The sequence below is a fragment of the Suncus etruscus genome, chromosome 20 (assembly GCF_024139225.1).
Source record: "Suncus etruscus isolate mSunEtr1 chromosome 20, mSunEtr1.pri.cur, whole genome shotgun sequence".
Classification (NCBI taxonomy): domain Eukaryota; kingdom Metazoa; phylum Chordata; class Mammalia; order Eulipotyphla; family Soricidae; genus Suncus; species Suncus etruscus.
This window is the reverse complement of record NC_064867.1, coordinates 6,117,164-6,118,859: the sequence shown is the minus strand read 5'-3', so window position 1 is coordinate 6,118,859 and position 1,696 is coordinate 6,117,164. Positions and strand designations below refer to the sequence as shown.

Here is a 1,696-nt window from a genome sequence, read left to right as displayed (position 1 = left end):
GATAACCAGGGGCCTCTGGAGACACTTACTACTAAATGTGGTGGGCCGTGATATACTGAGGTTTAAATCCATGATATACTGAGGTTCAAGCCCACTGGTTTCTTAGAATAAACCGCTCATCCTCAAACACATTTAAATGATTCAACTGGGATTTAAAATTAATAAATATTATTAAAATATTTTAGTAGAATTAGCATTGTACAAAACATCATGAGTTTTGGTAATATTTTATTGAAAGTCAAAGTGAATAAAATGATGTGTTAACATGAATTAAATATGTTAAGTTTGCCACTCTAAAGGATGGTCATAGGCTGTGTTCTTTACACTGACTGTATAGAAAGAGAGGTACAGTAAATGCATCCCATATACACCTCAACCCAGGCCTTTTGTCTGGTCTGTATTGTGAATTGGGGAACAAAAAAATAAGATGGTTCGATTGTTTAGAGTAGAGAATTTGGTGGAGAGTTTTTCTTTTGTCTTTTGTCTATTCACAAAGTTCTGAATATTTTCATACTCAAAAGAAGAAGCACATCCATTTATAGCTACTCTCTATTCCCTTTTCCATCTAGTCCCTGGAAGTAATCAATGTTCCTTTTTGCCTGTGTTTGTTGTTTACTGGAGGCCAGTCTTGGCCATTTTCAAGGTTTATTCCTAGTCCTATGCTCAGGGATCACTCTTGAAAGGTCCCAGGAGATCATATGGGATGCTGGGACTCAAACCCTCATGCAAGGCAAGCACTTTACCCATTATACTATCACTCTGTTCACCAGTTTCTATGAATTCTTGTCAGCTTTCTTTATTTTTATTTTATTGAAACCATTGTAATTTAAAGTTTTTTATAGTTGGGTTTCAGACAAACAATGAATCAGGGACAATTCCACTACCAGTGCTGACGTCCCTTCACCAATGTTCTCAGAATGCATCTCATACCCTACTCCCTAGCCTACCAGTATAACAGGCCCATTTTAAGTTTAGATTGTTAAAGTTTGGTTCTCTTGATTTCATTATTGTTGCCTTTGGCTTAGTCTCAAACACCTTTTATCCCCAGAGTATAGCAATGAGAAGCTTTCTTTAACTTTCCATTTTCCCCCATGTCTATCCTTGATATTCTGTGTTGTTCTGAAACCAAATAAAAGAACTTTATGCTTTTACATAGCTAAAATAATATTTATGGGCTCCAGAGACAAAACAGGGCCTTCTGTATATGAATCCTAAGCTTTATCACTGAGCTACATCACTTAACTTAATAAATTAAGATTTTAAACTAGTTCTTTCCAGCCAGCAAGTCTACACATTTTCAAATGGACTCCTTCGAATGAATTTTTTTTTATCTAAACCTCATTACATTCAGCACTCAAAGAAGAAAATTAGAGGAAGAACCAGACATTGGAAGCCTTCTGACATTTAAAACAAAAAAGCTACTGTCAACTACTCTGAGGTATAGGAGGAGGTGAAATATCTCCTCCTGGGGAGAACGATGATTTTTGTTCATAGAAGTGGAGTGCATTCCAGGTAGCAATTTAAGCCTTGGGTAATCTTGAAACTTGATTTTGGCAGATCACAGGGCTTGGAAGAGTAAGGTAGGAAAGTCTTCAGGAAAAACAGTTCCAACCACACCTGCAGTCCCATGGTTAACGTTTTGACATCTGTTGTATAGAGTGGATGAGCAGAGGATAGAACCTCAGCTTTGGAGGCA

The 1,696-nt window shown here is 37.0% G+C and overlaps 1 non-coding gene across 1 annotated transcript; it reads left to right on the top strand.

Moving 5' to 3' along the window:
* The first annotated feature begins 288 nt into the window (after positions 1-288).
* LOC125998482 (small nucleolar RNA SNORA51) lies at positions 289-420 on the top strand. Its single transcript, XR_007492044.1, has one exon. It is a non-coding gene; the product is annotated as a small nucleolar RNA SNORA51 (small nucleolar RNA).
* The last annotated feature ends 1,276 nt before the right edge of the window (positions 421-1,696 follow it).